Source organism: Eptatretus burgeri, chromosome 6, assembly GCF_056783735.1.
Source record: "Eptatretus burgeri isolate ZD-2024b chromosome 6, Ebu_testis_v1, whole genome shotgun sequence".
Classification (NCBI taxonomy): Eukaryota; Metazoa; Chordata; class Myxini; order Myxiniformes; family Myxinidae; genus Eptatretus; species Eptatretus burgeri.
Genome location: NC_140966.1, coordinates 70,664,235 through 70,682,676, shown reverse-complemented (window position 1 = coordinate 70,682,676; position 18,442 = coordinate 70,664,235). Strand labels below are relative to the sequence as shown.

Genomic DNA, 18,442 nt, shown 5'->3' with positions numbered 1-18,442 from the left:
AAGATGGTTCTAAATATGGGGCCTACCTTGGAGACTCACAAATTTTGAAAAAATCAGTAAATGAGTTCTGCCTTGATGGTTTAAATAACTACCTTGGAGACTCAGGAAAAGGGTTCTGCCAAGATGGTTCTAAATATGGGGCCTACCTTGGAGACTCACAAATTTTGAAAAAATCAGTAAATGAGTTCTGCCTTGATGGTTTAAATAACTACCTTGGAGACTCAGGAAAAGGGTTCTGCCAAGATGGTTCTAAATATGGGGCCTACCTTGGAGACTCACAAATTTTGAAAAAATCAGTAAATGAGTTCTGCCTTGATGGTTTAAATAACTACCTTGGAGACTCAGGAAAAGGGTTCTGCCAAGATGGTTCTAAATATGGGGCCTACCTTGGAGACTCACAAATTTTGAAAAAATCAGTAAATGAGTTATCCTTAAGAGACTTTGTAAGTTGGTTTTACTTTGAATACTTGAAATGTGGGTTCTGGATTGATAACTCACAATGTGATACATATCTTGGAAACTCAACGGGAATGTGGTTATACCTTGAAGACTTGGAAAGTTGGGTTTATGTTGGACACTTGAAACTTTTTTGGGGGCTTTTATTTATTTATTTATTTATTTATTATTATTATTATTTTATTTATTTATATTTTGGAGACTTTTGGAGTTGCTATCACTCTTTGGGATCTAAACCTATCGATGTAGTTCTTTGTCGGATGGTGCTTGATGGGAGCAAGATCAAGAAAGTTCTGGGAAGAAAGTGCAAGCTTACTCCCTCTTTCTACGTCATCAAACCTGAAAGCCTTAAAAGACAGAATTGGAAGAAGAGAAAAAAAACAAAAAATATACATTGTTTGTTCTGGGAAGAAAGTGCAGGCTTACTCCCTCTTTCTACGTCATCAAACCTGAAAGCCTTAAAAGACAGAATTGGAAGAAGAAAAAAAAAAACGTAAAAATATATATATATATAGGTGGAAATCTCATTTTGAAAAAGACATTGTGTTGGGTGAGGATTGAGTTGGGGTTGAGATTTTGAATGTGAGGGTTGGGGTTGAGATTTTGAATGTGAGGGTTGGGACACACACACATACACATCAACAAACAAAAGTTAAGCCTTGACTATTCAGTTGAGGATTCTGTGTTTGGGGTTCACAGATCTAAGAACGTCCCCCTTGACACACATTATATACTGTTATACACCTCGGACTTGGCCCTCGAGTGTCCACAACGGTGTATAGTAGGAGGGAGTGAAGCGCCAACCTATTGCTCCCATTGCACACACACACACAAACAAAAGTTAAGCCTTGACTATTCAGTTGAGGATTCTGTGTTTGGGGTTCACAGATCTAAGAACGTCCCCCTTGACACACATTATATACTGTTATACACCTCGGACTTGGCCCTCGAGTGTCCACAACGGTGTATAGTAGGAGGGAGTGAAGCGCCAACCTATTGCTCCCATTGCACACACACACACAAACAAAAGTTAAGCCTTGACTATTCAGTTGAGGATTCTGTGTTTGGGGTTCACAGATCTAAGAACGTCCCCCTTGACACACATTATATACTGTAATACACCTCGGACTTGTCCCTCTAGTGTCCACAAAGGTGTATTATCTGCTTAGTTTTGTCTTTTGTAATTCCTGTGAATAAAATGAACCTAAAATCTCTTCCCCTTCCAAATCATATATTTTATAAGTCCAAGGAACTGTATCTATTACATCAACAATTTTAAAAAGTTCTTTCGTCCATCGTTCAGTAAAACCCTTTTCAAAATGAGATTTCCACCTATATATTCTTACGATATCACCAACTTTGAACTTAGGTTTTCTGACATTAATCTCTTTTTCATATTTTAATTTTGTAAATGTTTCTGATGGCTTCATATTCGTTGACGTGTGAATCGTGTCATTATACTTATCCACAATATCCTGAATAAAAGATAACCATTGTTGTGAACCGAGTTGTGTGAATTTTTTATATAGTCTCTCTTTTAAGGTACGATTAAAACGTTCAACAACAACTGCCTTCCCTTCATTAAAGGTACTGTATAATGTAATACTGTTATTTTTTAAAAAATTCATAAATGTCTTGTTATAAAACTCTCTACCCTCATCAGTCCACAATTTCTTAGGTTTTCTCTTACTTTTATTAAATATCTGTTGAAAAGCTAACATAAGAGTATTACCTGTTTTGTTTTTTAAAGGGACAACCCACGCATATCTACTCCTCAAATCAATAACGGTTAAAGCATACTTGTACCCCTTATCATTATTGAGTTCAATCAAATCAGCAGACCAGATATAATCAACTTCCTTGGAATAAACTTTCCTTCTCTGAAACTTTGTGAATATTGGTTTATGTAATTCATCAGCTAATTGCTCTTCAGTCTTAATGGCATCATTAGAGCCTATAAGTTTTTTGAATTTCCAAGTCCAAGTTTCAATTTAGCACTAATCATCTTCTTCACGATGAACCTATCAACTTTTTCTCTCAAGGTTGGATTTTGTATCAGAGACAAATTATACAACATTTCTCTATCGGCTTCATGCTTTTCTTCCAACGTTGTGGTATTCCCATAATCAATATCGTGTCTCATGCACACTTCATCAACTCTATTGATTGGTTTACTCCAGGATTTAGGATTGTCTGCCTCATCTAATCTTTTATCTAAGTTTGTGCCTGGACCACAGAAAGAATAACCTGGAAGATGTAATTCCCCTGGTATTCCAGTAGTTGTAAATTTACTTCCTGATAAAAACTTTTGTATATCTCCTCCGAGTTTGTGTTTGGAGATAAATTGATTTTTTTGAACCACACACCGAACATATACCTTTTTGTATAACCCTGTTATTTTTACTTTTAATATATGAAATATTTTTAGTATTAGTTTTCTTTTTACATTTGAGACAATAACTCATTTATTTATGAGAAAAATTCCTGCAGAGTGCAAAAACCTTTTTAGTTTCCAACATGCACATTTGAATCTTAATTTTTAAAACATAAAGAATCCTTAGAAATGCCTTCACTCTCTCCTCCATTTATTTAAGAAAAAACTTGAATTAAAATCCATATCTTGTCGATGCTAATAGTCTTGTCGAAAGTATTGCAAATAGACTTGTCAATTCTTTGTTTTCCTCCTCGGTGGGTTGAGTTATTTTCTGTAATACCACCAATCTTTTTTGAATCTCACTGGTTTCCATATTTTGATATTTATTCATTCTCTCTCTTTCCTCCCTCTCTCTCTTCTCTCTTTCCTCCCTCTCTCTCTTCTCTCTTTCCTCCCTCTCTCTATTCTCTCTTTCCTCCTTCTCTCTCTTCTCCTTTTCCTCCTTCTCTCTCTTCTCCTTTTCCTCCTTCTCTTTCTTCTCCCTCTCTCTCTTCTCTCTTTCCTCCTTCTCTCTCTCTTCCCTCTCTTCTTCAACTCCTTCCTCATCCCTTACTATACTTGAATCGTTTACACCCCATAGAATATTATACATATATTCATCAGGATTTCTTGTTATTCCTGTATCCAAAATAATTTTTTTACAACAGGATACCAATAAAATTTCTTTTGAATTTCTAAAAGAGCCTTACCTTTTCTTAACCTTATAATTTTTTCATTATTTAACATTCTAATTAAATCTAAAGTTGTCGGTTTATCAACATCAGCATAATGCCAATCTTTTATTGAAAATACCTCATTCTTATGTTGTAGAACATATTTATTAAAATACCGAATACCCTTTTCTTGAAGGTATGCTTGAACACAGAAATGATAATTTTCTTGAAGCCTTCTTGCTGTCATTTATGTATTAGAAATATATGATAGAATAATATTATGGCACGAAACACCTCCCCATCTTCCCATAGTTAAATCATTTTGTATTTCCTTACTTATTATATATAATCCTGTTTTTTCTGTTTTCATGAGATAAACAAGGGCAAAACCATTATTATATTTACCCTTATTAAATTCTTTTATTTGTTGTTTACTAATCGTGGCTCCACAAAACTCATTCTCGATACCAAGTGGATAATATTCTTCCTTACGAGACTGATTTAATTGTTCCAGGTCTTCGAGGTTAATTTTAAATGACCAATTATACCCTAAATCATTCATATCATACCCCCATTGTTCTATTCTCATACAAACGATACGCCCTTCTTTATAAAAATTTATTTTAATTCGAACTGTGAATTCTGTATGACCTGGAGATAATATCAACACTTCTGTATCTTTAGAATACACAGCCGTTTTATTTAAGTATATATATTGTGATAAATCGCTTAATCTCACCAAGTCATTCGCGTCAGTCGGGCTTGGATAATTTTTTAATTTATAAGCATTTTTCATGTTAATATTTTTGTTTATATTATATTTATATCGTTCAGCCTGTGCCTTTGTGTAATAATTTGATAAATCAATATCCAGTTCTTGAGATACACCAAAGATAGAACCATCTTTACCAACATAAGTCATTTATATTAGATTAAAAATAATATCATAAAATTTTTTATTTTTGTTGAGTTGAAATAACACATATAGACATAATTGACCACAACACTTGGAATTTAATTCTTGGACTTGAAATGTTTGATAAACACCATTCTGTAAGAATTTTATGACTTCAACAGGTGGTGGAAGACCAAAACTATCAAAATAATATTTGTCTTGACTATTAAAAATACAAACCCAATGAGAACCGTTCCCATCATTATCTTCTAAGTTCATAATAATATTCTTTGTATGTTTCGACACATTTGTTAATTCATCTCTCATACAAATAACCACATTATGAATTTTTAATTTCTTACAATATTTGGCAAGTTGTAAATTTGATGTTGTATTCTTTCCAAATTCTTTCAACCACTCATCAATGCTCATTTATTTATTAGAAAGATATAATCCATTACCTCTTTTCGTTAATTTTACACCTGCTTGTGCTATAGAAGAAAGCATATCTCCAACTAACAATCTCGCTTTATCAGGCAGACCTTCAAGTTTTTCAGCAAAATCTACAATTACACCACTTCCACTAATTTGTTTCTCCAACTCTTTGTTATGTCTTTCCAATTCTTTTTGAGCCTGGAGTTGAGCCTTCCTTTCGTTGGCAGTTTTGACCGCTGTTGAAATACCACCCGTCAATGCTCCAACCGCACTTAAACCAGCAAATAAAGGAATTAGAAATGGGAGAAATCCTCCACTCGTCTCTCTTATTGAATATTTTTTCAACATTGGTTTTGTCATTTTAATTTTAAGTGAGCCAGTGTCATTCAAGATTTTAACCTGTTCTCTTGTGAGCAAAACATCAATTCTTACTGCTCCTTTTCTCTGAATTGTATTAACGTTAATCGTACAAGGCTTTTGATTTTGAACACAAGATGATAGTTTATGAAGATTGATTTGATTAACATATACCCCAGTTGGTACTTTGCCACTCATTTATTTAACAAAAAATTATGTGAGACTAATCATCACACCATTATCTGTATTAATCTGCAATTCTGTTTCTTCCAAAAGCAAACAATATGTATCAACTTCTTCACTCTCTCCTCTTTCAATGTATAGGGAAGTATCCACTCGATTAGACTTTATAGTTTCTTTTTGAGCGCTCAGGTCAAACGTATAGATTGTATACAAACTTTTAAATGCTGTCATATCCAAAATAGGTTCTTTATTTCCATTACTTTCACACACCTTTTGGTAAGACTTGTATGCTTCAGCAAAATCATTTTTTTCCCAATTAATTTCCAATCTATCTCGTGGATAAAATGTTCCATCTAGAGAAACGCGAAGTTGTTTCACCTTAGCATTATCACTCAATGCATTATTCTTATCAGTCGCAGTATCACCATCTGGCTTTTTAAAAATCATCCACAGATATCGTGGCTTTCCTTCCAGAACACCCAAATTCCACGTGTAAGTAGTTTGATTGAGTTTAACGTGTTGACATCTTCTTTTGAGGTATGATACACTGAGTGGTTTTTTTGAGTTAAGTCTTCGATTCAACATCTCTTCTGTTTTAAGATTAGGAGTATATTCACTGATATACCAACTCATCTCCTCAATTACAAATTTATTCTGATCACCAAAAGCATTACCAACACCAAAAAGCAATCTATTTTCATTATCATTCCTTTGTAGTTGAAATCTAATTTTAAGACCATACAGAACTTTATCATAATCACAAAATCCAAATATACCTTTAAGAGGAACTGCCACAGTAAAACTATTTTCTGCTTTTGTATCATCATTATACATTCCTTTCCTTTGAGTATACCCAGGGTCTGTGTTTGTTCCCGTTGACATATCAGGAATAAAACCTTCGACAGACCCCTTTCCCATTCTATCACTGAATGTATAGAGTGTAAATTTCATCATTTCAGATACAGCAGAGACATAATCAACCGCTTCAACTTCTTGTGTTCCAATATACAATCGCACACTATCAAACATTTTCCAGAAGAAATCATTTACAAGTGTAGCGTTTGTGTTATTCCCAGCCTTAGTGAATTTAAATTTACACAACAAGAAACTTTCGGAGAGATTCAAATAGGTTTGTTGATTATTTATTTCAAAACTTTTTGTACCATTTGTATTCCAGTCTGTTCCAGTTATTGCATTTACCTTGAAGTAATCTTCTTTTTTAGTGGAGTTTGAGATAATAATAGTATCATCCAAATCATAGATACTATCAATTGCTTCCATACTTGTATTTATTTAGGAAAAAAGATGTTAAAACTTTTGAAACCCTGATCCAAGTATTTGAATTATTTTCTGTCGTTCTTGGGGGGACAACTGAGTTTTACCTTTCTTAATTTCTTTTATTGCTTGTAATTTATGAGATTCTTTCTGAGCATCTTTTATACTCTTTACAGCACCTGCTACATTTCCCACAGCAGAAGCAGTTGAACCAATTAGGTCTTTATGTTTAAGAATAGTTGAACCAATACCCATGAGAGTATCAATTATCCCATCTCCTCTAAATTGATGTCCGACACCCCTTTGTCTCTTAGGTTTATAGTATCCTCTACCAAGATACATACCTTCACCCTTGTAGTACGGGGAAAGGAACATCCCATCCCCTGTAATTATTTTATATTTTCCCAACTCGTGCTTCCTCACAATAACCATCGTATTTATTTATTGAAAAACTTCACGTAGGTGAATTCTGATGGATATAACTTCTCCATTAAAAGAGATCACACGATTATCTTGGTCGGTTATCCTAAAATTTACTCTGTGTATGGTTTTTCCTGACACAGGTAGATAAACCAAATTTTTAGGCTCCATATTGAATTTATAACCAATTGGGGTTGAGTATGCGCTGAATGAAAATATTGTATTTGTTTTTAATCCATCATTATAAGCACCATCAATCAAATCACAGTGAATTAACACCGAATTTATTCCTGAGGATATTTGAATGACATTATCACTGTAAAACGTCCCATTAGTTTCAATCTTTTTTGAGGAGAAACCTAATAACTCTCTAAATGAATTATCAATTGTGAAATCAACCTTGTAGTTATTTTTAACTTTAATCGTTGATTTTGAAGTATGTTTTTGAATGTTTATAACAATATTTTTTGGTTCATCACCCTGTTCTTTCATAAGACGAGCAATTTCGGAAGATATTTGAGAAATCTCGTATGCTCCGGGTGAGACTGTTATCGTTTTGTATCCACTTCCCGGATTATAACTAAACTTGTCATTTTTCTCGGTTATATTAAATAAGGTATTATAAGTCTCCATGGACAATAAAGATGCCTCATATTCTTTTGTTGTGTCAAGTTGTAGTGGGTATGGGAATGAAGATGTGTGGTCGCTTGTTGTGAAATTAAAACTCAGGATTGTGCTTCTCATCTTATTTAATATGAGATAAAATGTCTTTATATTGAGATTTATTAATTATTTTCATGTTCATCAACTGGTCTAAAATGGCTGATGCTTCATTAAAACAATTGTTATTTCCAGCCTTCTTACTGCCGAACAACAATAACAGTCTATTAACTAATTGCGATGGGTCATTTGGAAGAAAACTAATACCTGAACCAAGGATACTTAAAGCCTGAATAATGTGTTTCTCCTTCTCATTCTTCCTACTTTTACCAGAAAGAATAACCTTATAATTTAGAGTGTTCAGCAAATCAATATATACTCTATCATCATTATTTTCCATATCCAATGGTTTATCAATATACTTTGATTCATCCCTCACAGTTGAACCTTGTCTTCCATCTTTTGTGAGAAGAAACATTAATCTCGGAGTTAGTTTAACAGGGGGTTGAGCAGAACTTAAGAACCTTAATTCATCATTAAATATCAATACCTTTTCTTGAACAAGATGAAATATTGCTGGTTGTTCTGTTGGAATGAGTCCTGCTTTGGTTTTTGAATCTGCTGAATATTCATTGTTTTGAACAGCATTCACAATATAATCAGGGGGTTGATTAATCTCTTCCAGTTGTTGAAATAAACCTTCATCATCATATTCTAATTCTCCTAAATGCTCTAATTCTTCCTCCGTCATTTGACTGAAATCTTTTAACATTTGAAGCTTTCTAGGAGTATATTCTACTGTGGGAACTGTGGAAACATCTTTCATTTTTTCTTGGGAAGTTTTTAAAAGTGGTTTAAAAAATTTCTCTTGTTTTTTTTCAAATGCTTCTTCGCCCGTTAGTTTCTGTCTGCGTTTCTTCTTTATGTCTTCCTGTTGTTTTACAACTTTTGAAACCAACTCTTGATGTTCCTTAAATCTTCTTGCTCTTTCTTTTGTATCCATTTATTTATTGTAAAATATCATTTAATGAATTGTAAAGATCAACAGGGAAATTTTCCTTTTCTTCATCATTCAAGTAGATGTGTTCAAATAAATCCTTTTCTTTAAATATTTCATCAAATTCTTTATTAACATTAATGCGAGTTGTAATTTCTTCTTCACTAATCCTTGCATCTCTGCTTTTCATACGTTTGTGTTGAGTTTCTTCATCAACATCAAAACCGAATGATAAAATCTTCACTCCGCTCAGATATTTAATAATTTGTCTCGTTCCTTCTGGATTAGTTTCTAATATCCCAACACCACCAGATTTTAGTTTCTTTAACTCACTCTTACAATGTGAATATTTTGTTATACCAAGAGAAACCTCCTCAAATATTTGTCCTTCATTCCTCAATCGCATATGTTCCTCCACTGAAATATAGTGATAATCTTCACCTTTTACTTCTCCAGGTCTTATTGCTCTAGTTGTTGTTGATACAATGCGTATCACGGGGTGTTTTTAAGTAAATTTACAATATTCTCATTTGTACTACACAAGAACCTTGATTTATGAAAGTTTTTTCCAGAAGCAGATTTACCCACAAGATTTATAATAATAGTTGTCATTTATATATGTAGTTGTTTATAAAACAAAAAATATATCCCTTAATATCTCATCTTGTTTCACAACAATATATTTATATTTTTCAGTCGTGTGCTTCATATAATCCTCAAATTTCTTTTTACTACATAATGTAGAACAATTATCTCTCCAAAAATTATTGATATCTATTGAATTTAACTTGAATAAAATAAAAGTATTAGCATTGTTTCTGATGGAACGACGAGGAAGTTGAAAGTACGATTGACTAAGATAAATACAATTACAAGAAGAATGTCTCCCTCTTGTGTAGTAGCTGTCCATTACCGTTTGGTTTCTCTCATTAACACAATCATCAAAGATAACGAGGTTCTTTTTTGATTTATCCAAATCTTGGGGAGACGGTATATCATCCGTATTATCACTAAGAATACAAGTTATAAGATTTGATTTCTTTTTACATCTCTGTGTATCACAAAATAGTTGAATTATATCTTCAATGTTATAATCATTTAGGTTTTTTGACGTTTAAATAAACCTATTATATCTTCTTTTTGAAGACCAGCATTAAAACCTTGTGAGAGTAGTTGATACTCTGGTTGAAAACTCGACTTTGTGAAAATTATTAAATTATCATAATCTAAAAAGTTGGGAGTGAGGAGCATTTTTAAAAGTAAGCAGGTTTTTCCACATCCACTTGAACCAACTATGAGACATCTTAATGAATTTGGGAGATTTTTATGGTTGTTAAATTTTATCTTATTTTCCCAAATAGGTAAAAAATCATTCATTTATATATTTGAAAAACAGGTTATTTAATTTATTATTAGCTTTTTTAGAAACTCTATATTTTATCCTAAGTTCAGGTTTAATTTCAAGATAATCCATTATTTTATTTATACAATATCTTGTGTTGATATTTCCCTGAAAATTACATCCATGAATAATATACAACAACAATCCTTTGAACATTTCTCTTATACGTTCAGTTTCTTCCCTTGTAAGGAAAGGTGTGTTATCATCCTCATACTTTACATTCATTTCTCTAATCAATCTTGTAAAGTAATTCATTTTTGGTGTAAATCTAAAAGAATTATTTTCCTTTTTATATTTTTTATTATCATTAATTAGAAGATAATCACAGAATATACATTGTTTATAGGCTTTTGACTCTGTGTTTAATCCCTGTCTTTCACACGCAGGACAATTCTCAAATTTGTCATATGGAGAATCAGGAAAGTCAAGCATATTTATAAAGTAAAACTTTACTTAAACTGAAATTCATCTATACTTTCAGTTGTATATTACCATCGATATCGATATACTTTTTTTCATTATCAGATTCAACGACAACATTTTTTATATTAAAGGTAATTTTAAAATTATCGTTAACTACTATTGAACGAAATGTCATTTCACCTGATATATTAACATCTTTCATTTCATCAAGATTTACATCTTTAGGGTTGTTGAAAAAAATACAAATTTCTCCTTGCATATTACAGATGGTCTTATCTTTTCTTTCTAAAGCTTCATCCATAAGGTTTTTGTTCTTTGATACTTTTTCTTGTTTCATTGCTTTTTCTAGTTTTGAATATATTACTAGAAGGAGAGGAGAAACTTTTGTTAGAGATACTTTAATTGATGTTCTACCAGGTATACTAAAAGCCCTTCCACTGAAGGAAATTGAAGAACTCATATTATTTACCATAATAGTTTTTATCCAATAGTTGTTATATTTATCTTTGTTCAATTTTACATCCTTGACATATTTCTCAGTATCTTTAACAGATGAAGAGATTGATTGAAACTTGTCTTTTGTGTCTTGAAACATTGTATTTATTAAGTGAAAAAGTTGGAGGATAAAATGTTTTTAAGCACAGATTCACCTATAAATTAAACGAAATTTTCATCAAGAAAATTTTAGTTCAAGCAAAGTTTTATTCTATAAATATGGTGAATACAACATACTGCGATGTTTGTAATCACGAATATAAACATTATAGAAAACACCTCCGAACCAACAAACACACATTTAATCTATTTCATCAAATATCTCCTCTTGAGTTGGAAAGAAAACATTGTGATATCTGTTCAAAGGATGTTTTGAAGAGTAGTTATAATCAACATCTTCAATCACAAAAACACAAGAAAAATGAGTTTAAAGTAAAGGGAGACTATTATATTAAAAACACTGATGAGGCATTTAAAGGGCATATAAAAATAAGGATTTTTCAATTTGGAGAACCCGGTCCATCATCAATAGCTGAATCAATTGAAATAGTGAAACCCGATGTTGAAAAATTTATTAAAAAGACATTAAAAGAAATGAAAACTTTAAAGTTTTATATGGGAGTGAAAATGAATATGAAAAGACAAGATGAAGAACAAACTCCTTATATGAGAACAGATCTTCATTTTATAACATCATTTCAAGATTTTTTGAATAGTGGGGTTTATGAAGAACTATCAAGACAAGAGGAGGATGTTGATAATACAGTGGTAGGAAGTGGATTCAATATTAAAAAATCATCTTTTTAGATATACACATTCTAAAATCAAACCCTCTTAAAGCTTCTTCTTATATTGAATTACCAAAAGAAATAAAACTAAAGAAGGCAGTTGTTAATATTAAGAACAATGATAATAAATGTTTTCTCTGGTCTGTTCTTGCTCACTTACATCCACCAAAATGTAATTCAGAAAGAGTAAAACAATATATGAAATATGAGAATACCTTGGACATTAAAGATTTTAAATTCCCAATGCCATTAACAGATATTCCTAAATTTGAGAAAAAGAATAATCTTTCTATTAATGTATATGGATTAACGGATACAAACAAAGTTCAAATATTAAAAATTTCAAACAACTATAAAAATGAAGAAACACACATTGACCTTTTATATTTTAGTGTTGGAAAGAATTCACATTACACATACATCAATAATTTATCAAGATTAATCTCTTCTCAGGTATTCAGAACAGCAAACAAAATATATCCTTGTAAGCGATGTCTTAATTCATTTCATACAAAAGAACGATTAGAACAACATTCAAAATATTGTAGTAATCATAAATCAGCTGTAATTACAATGCCTAAACCTGGTGAAAAGATTTATTTTGAAGATTATAATAAATCTATCATGCACCCATTTGTGATATACGCTGATTTTGAATGTATCCTTAAAAAGATAAATACTGCTTCTCCTAATCCAAAAGAACCATATACAAATAAATATCAAAAACATATTCCTTGTGGTTTTTGTTATTATATCAAATCATCTGTTGGAGAAAAGTATAACAAACTTGAACATTATCGTGGAAAAAATGCTTCACAAGAGTTTGTAAAACGATTAGAAAAGGATTGTATAAGACTCACTAAATTAATGAAAGAAACAAATGAACCGATGAAATTAACCAAAGAAGAAAAATTAGAATTTAGAATGAACAATATCTGTCATATTTGTGAGGGGGAAATTAAGGAGTTTAAAGTTAGAGACCATTGTCATCTTACTGGTAAATATAGAGGTCCCGCTCATTCCTGTTGTAATCTTAATTATAAATTACCTTCTTTTATTCCAGTCTTTCTTCACAACAGCGCCAACTATGATACACATCTATTTATAAATGAACTTTCAAAAACACCAGGGAATATTTCTGCTATAACAAACACAAGTCAAAAGTATATTTCATTTTCAAAAATGATATTCACAAAACCTATAACTCGTATTAGGTTTTTAGATTCTTACAAGTTTATGGGAACACCACTAGCCTACCTCGCATCAAATCTAAGCTCCACGGACTCTTTTCCAAATCTTAATTCATTCTTTCCAAAAGAGGAAATTCTCACTAAAGAGGAAATTCAGATTAAAGAGAGAATTCAAAGTAAAGAGGAAATTCTAACTGAAGATGAAATTCTAATTATAAAGAAAATTCGAACTAAAGAGGAAATTCAGATTAAAGATGAAATTCTGATTAAAGAAGGAATTCTTACGAGAGAGGAAATTCAAACAAGGAATGAAATTCAAAGTAAAGAGAAAATTCTTACAAGTAAGGGAATTTATCCTTATGATTATATGGATTCATTTATGAGATTTAAAGAAACACAACTTCCTTCAAAAGAAAGTTTCTATAATAACCTTTATGAAGAAGAGATAAGTGATAAGGAATATAAACACGCACAAGAAATATGGAAAATATTTAAGATAAAGAACCTTGGAGAATATCATGATTTATATCTAAAAACAGATGTTTTATTGTTAGCTGATGTGTTTGAGGCTTTTAGAACACTCTGTCATAATAAAAATTGTTATGGATTAGACCCTGCCCACTATTTCACAGCTCCTGGTTTAGCTTGGAGTGCAATGTTGAAAATGACAAAACAAGATATAGATTTAATCAGTGATGTTGATATGCTTTTGATGATTGAGAAGTCCAAGAGAGGTGGAATATCACAAGTATGTTCAAAAAGATATGCTAAAGCAAATAATAAATATCTTCCAAATTATAATAGTGAAAAAGATAGTAATTATTTGATGTATTTTGATGCTAATAATTTGTATGGATGGGCAATGTCTCAATCTCTGCCTTATGGTAAATTAGAGTGGGTGGAAGAAAAGGATTATGAAAAGGCTTTGATGAATATTGTTATTTCTTCTCAAGAGGAATTGAATGACGAAGAAGAAGGTTATTATTTTGAAGTTGACTTGAGGTACCCGAGTGATCTTCATAATAAGCATAAAGATCTTCCTTTTGCATGTGAGAAAGAAACTCCAAAGAAAGAATGGTTAAGTGATTATCATAAAAGTTTTAATATTAAAGGTAAATCAACAGAAAAGTTATTAACAACATTCTATGATAAAGAGGGATATGTTTTGCATCAGAGAAGCTTAAAACAGTTTTTGAGAGAAGGATTGAGAGTAGCTAAAATTCATAGAGTTTTAAAATTTAAACAAAGTCCTTGGGTGAAAAAGTATATTCAATTCAATACAGATATGAGAGCAAATACAAAAGTAAAATTTGAAGGGGACTTTTATAAATTAATGAATAATGCTGTATTTGGAAAGACTATGGAAAATGTTAGAAACAGACAAAACATTAGATTCGCAACATCTTGGAAAGAAGCTTCGAGATTGATAAATAAACCAAGTTTTGAGAGAGAAGAGGTTTTTTCAGAGAACTTTTCTGCAATTCATATGAAAAAGGAAAGTATTGTAATGGATAAACCAATTTATATTGGAACAGCAGTTCTTGATTTATCAAAGATATTGATGTATGATTATTTGTATAATGACTTAAAGAAAGAGTATGGTGAAAATGTTTCATTGTTGTATATGGATACTGATAGTTTTATCTTAGATATAAAAACTGATGATGTTTATGAAGATATGAAGAAAAATATTGGAGTATATGATACAAGTAATTTCAGCAAGAAGAGTGAGTTATTTTCCAAAAAGAATGAAAAGGTTATTGGTAAGTTTAAGGATGAGTTGGGTGGAAAAGTAATGAGTGAGTTTATTGGATTGAGAGCAAAGGCATATGCTTATAAGTATGGTGAACAGATTGATAAGAGGTTAAAGGGAATAAAGAAATATGTAATAAAGAAATCAATAACTTTTAGAAATTATTATAATTGTTTGATGAATAAGAAAGAAGAATATAGGAAAATGAATACAATAAGAAGTTATAAACATAACATATATAGTGAAGAAGTAAATAAAAAGGCATTAGGAGCCTTTGATGATAAGAGATTTATTTTAGATAATGGAATAGATTGTGTTCCATATGGATATTGTATGATAGAGTGTATAAAATAGATTATGTTTTAACGATGGGAAGATGGGTTAGGGTTTTTAAGGGCTACCGCCGCGTTTTTTCACAATATATAAATGGTTAAACCAAGTATTAATCAAACTAAAGAGTGGAGAAAATCTCAGTCTTGGTATATAAATGGAAAACATAATGAATGTGAAAAATATCAAATAAGTCTTATTGAAAAAATAACTAAAACAAAGGTAAATAAAACAAATAAGCGAATTAATTTAAAAACTAGTAAGTTAGAGGATGTAAAGAAAAAAATGAATATCCTTGAATGGACTGAAAACTTTGATGGTTATCAATTGAACAATGAAAAAACAATTTACTATAATCTCAAAATGATATGTGGCTCAGGAGGTGGTCAAACAAGAGCATTAAGAGAAGTTTATCATTTCGTAATGGCACAAATGGGGTATCTTAAAAAATATAAAGATTCAAATGTTTTGTTTGTTAATATTTTAGATGGGGATTATTGTGCAAAGAAAATTAAACTATTGAAGGAATTTGAGAATGAACAAATCTTTATAGGTTCAATGAGTGAGCTGTTCAACCCCCAGGTGTTCAATTCAATGAGGTTCAACCTCCAGGTTAAAAGGGGAGACAAATAAATATACCTTGGGATAAAAAGGGGGGTTTATTTTTAGGGAAAAAAAAAATAAATCGCTGAAAATCCCCCATTCATTTACATGGGGAAAAGTGAGCCAGAATCAGTATTCTTACCCTACTCACGTCCGCTTTCCGGGCAGAGGTCAGAGGTCAGAGGTGAGAGTGCGGAGAGCAGATATCGTCTCACCAGCCCTATAAAAGGCCGTGCAGAGCACCGGTTCAAGCAGTCTGGAGGGGTCGGAGAGCCGAGTGGAGCCCGAAGTCTGGAGAGAGTCAGTCGGAGAAAGCCAAGGAGCTGCGTGGAGACCACAGCTGGGGAGAGCTTGCCAGCGCCAAGGCAGTCCGAGGTGATCGGACCTCGGCACAGTTCGCGCATCGCTGAGGAGTGGATGGGGTCATAAGAGCATCAACTCTTATCGAGCAGCAACTCTTATCGAGCATCAACTCTTATCGAGCATCAACTCTTATCGAGCATCAACTCTTATCAAGCATCAACTCTGACAGAGCACTAAAAGACCCGTTCGTTCCTCTCAAACCGCTTTGCCGGCAGGGGCCCGGATCACCTCGTCTTAGCAGGGCTGCAATCAGGTGCGGCTGTCCTAGTGGCCGTGGGAAACAGACGTCACGACCTGCCTATCGTCACAAGGCCACAATCAGGCACGGCTGGCCTGGTGGCCGTGGGGAGCAGACGTCGCGACCTGCCCATCGTCGCACCACGAGGGTGCGGGTAAGCCGCATCGGTCTCGCGAGCCCATTCGGTCAACCAAGGCTCACGCACTATAAAGGTCCACAGACCCTGTCTGCCACTCTCGTCTATGAGAGTGGCCCTTTCCTTCCTTTTGAGTGAATCTTGTGGCGCCATGTCCTGACAAGTAAAAACTGTTAAGTGACTGTACATTAATAATAACCATATTCGGTCGTAGTGTTTGCCTGCTTTTGTTTGCCTGTATACGTGTTGGCTGTACATAACGTGCATGTGTAAAATAAATGTGCTTTGTTTGAATGTATCTGTTCGTTGCATCCTCTTTCCCCTATTGAAAATGCCATCTTGCATCGCGGAATAAATAGTGGGGTTTCAAACACCCGTTAAATAGAATCGGATCCGGCGAGGTCGGCGATAATACCCGCTCGGTTATCACTGCAGAACGGAACGTACAGCTTAAGCGGTTCGTGTCCCAAGCCGACCTGTGTCGAGGTACGGCTGCCCGGTCGGCTCCCCGAGCAGGTACTTAGGTATATCAAATTCGGCGAGTGACCCTATCTTGTGTGGGTAGACAATTGGCACGGCCGTGGTGGGGTTGAAGACCCATCCGTGACAGGGTTCCGGCGTGAGCTCCGGAAAGTCACGACTGAATTGTCCGTCCGGTGGGCGACGCGGTTGCGATTCGAGGTACGCGGCCGATCGCATGCCGGCGGGCGCAAATTCGTAACAATATAAATGTATACATATCTATATATACATATATATGTATATACACATATATATGTATATACATACATATATATATATATATAAAATATATATATATATATATATATGTATATATATATATATATATATATATATATATATATATATATATATATATATATATATATATAAACGAGGTGTGTTCAAAAAGTATCCAACCATAATTTTTCGTGCGTAAACAAATGAAGCTCGGGAGGCGTGGTTTGGTGCACTTATGTAGGTGATCCTAATTCGTATGCGTGAATATTTTCCTGCCTGCAGAAGCTGTCAGTCGCCGACAGACCACCAATGAGTGAGGAAGTGGAAGTGAGTGCCGTCGGATTTTAGTTTTTGACAAAATGACGGATCACTTTGGTCTCATCGACAGTGATCACTGTGTTGAAGAGGATGGGATCGCTGTTCACAGTCTCCAGCATGTCCTGTGCGCTCTCCAAACGGAGTTGCTTTCTGCTCTATCGTTAGCAGCTTTGGCACGAACTTCGCCGAGATTCTTCTTAAGTCCAAATCCTCAGTCACAATGGAATGAACGGATCCAATGCTGATGCCCGCCTCGTCTGCAAGTTCTCTGATCGTGATTTGACGATCCTGCATCAGCAGGGTCCTCACTTGGTCAATGACTATCTCATTTCGGGATATTGAGGGCCTACCAGAACGTGCTTCACTTTCCGCTGATGTACGACCATCTTTGAAGCGGTTGTTCCACTCTTTTTTCTGTGTGGTACCCATTGCTTCGTTCCCGAAGGCCTGTTGAATCTTGCGGATCATTTCCACTTGGGAATCGCCAAGCTTTACACAAAATTTGATGCAGTAGCGTTGTTCAAGTTTTTCCGTCATTTTGTCAAAAACTAAAATCCGACGGCGCTCACTTACACTTCCTCACTCATCGGCAGTCTGTCGGTGACTGACAGCTTCTGCAGGCAGGAAAATATTCACGCATACGAATTAGGATCACCTACATACGTGCACCAAACCACGCCTCCCGAGCTTCATTTGTTTACGCACGAAAAATTACAGTTGGATACTTTTTGAACACACCTCATATATATATATATATATATATATATATATATATATATATATATATATATATATATATATATATATATATATATATACATACAGGTAGTCGTCGACTTACGACCTATGCGACTTACGACTGTTCGACTTTACGACCACGACTGCTCGACTTTACGA

General features: G+C 33.5%; 1 protein-coding gene and 1 long non-coding RNA gene across 15 annotated transcripts in view; one reads left to right on the top strand and one right to left on the bottom strand.

Annotated features, from left to right (window-relative positions):
• LOC147025022 (uncharacterized) overlaps positions 1-2,307 on the top strand; it is a 3,983-nt gene extending 1,676 nt beyond the window's left edge. The window contains exon 2 of the long non-coding RNA XR_015059310.1: positions 1-2,307. This exon is cut by the window's left edge and continues 352 nt beyond it. This is a non-coding gene — a long non-coding RNA (uncharacterized LOC147025022).
• The window catches only part of LOC147025021 (uncharacterized), a 291,362-nt gene that overhangs the window by 173,970 nt on the left and 98,950 nt on the right, over positions 1-18,442 (bottom strand). The gene's annotated exons all lie outside the window — the stretch shown is intronic.